Source organism: Mandrillus leucophaeus, unplaced genomic scaffold (assembly GCF_000951045.1).
Source record: "Mandrillus leucophaeus isolate KB7577 unplaced genomic scaffold, Mleu.le_1.0 Scaffold268, whole genome shotgun sequence".
Lineage (NCBI taxonomy): Eukaryota > Metazoa > Chordata > Mammalia > Primates > Cercopithecidae > Mandrillus > Mandrillus leucophaeus.
The window spans coordinates 1,747,095-1,747,798 of record NW_012102787.1 but is presented as its reverse complement, the minus strand read 5'-3'; positions in this window follow the sequence as shown (position 1 = coordinate 1,747,798).

Here is a 704-nt window from a genome sequence, read left to right as displayed (position 1 = left end):
AAAAAAAAAAAAAAAAAAAAAAGGAAGATTTGAGGTCATTTGTTCTGCAGTGGTAGATAACTGATGAACTGATGAACATATTCTGGCTGATATGGGAAAAATGGATTGTAGGGGACTTACAGGTGGAAGCAGAAATAACAGGTAGGCCACTGGAGTTGTAAGAGAGAAATGAGTGAGAACAGTGGAAAGGGAGAGAAGTCAATAAACTTGAGATAAATTTTGGAGGTGGAACAGATAAGATGTATTGACAGATTTAATGTGGGTGGTCGGGGAAAGGACTGCTCCCAAGTATTTGGTTTGAGCAACCGGATGTAAGGTAATGCTGTATATCAAAATAAGTAAGAACCAGATAGGAACAGAATTGGGAGGTGAGAAGTGAATCAGGGTCCTAGATTTCTAACATCCTAGTTACTGTGTATTGCTACAGAGCAATCTCTCTTAATCCTGCAATTTTGGCCATTTCTTAGATATCTATCATGTTGTCTTTGAAGTAAATAAATGAAGTTTTCTGACTGCAAGCCATGAATGAACTAAAGATGACTTTTGTGATTATCCAAAAAAATGTCTCAACCTAGTGAGATGGAATTGCTACATAGGAACTTTTATTAAAAATTAACTTTTAGGCAGGGTGCGGTGGCTCACGCCTGTAATCCAAGGACTTTGGAAGGCCAAAGCAGGGTGGATCACTTGAGGTCAGAAATTCA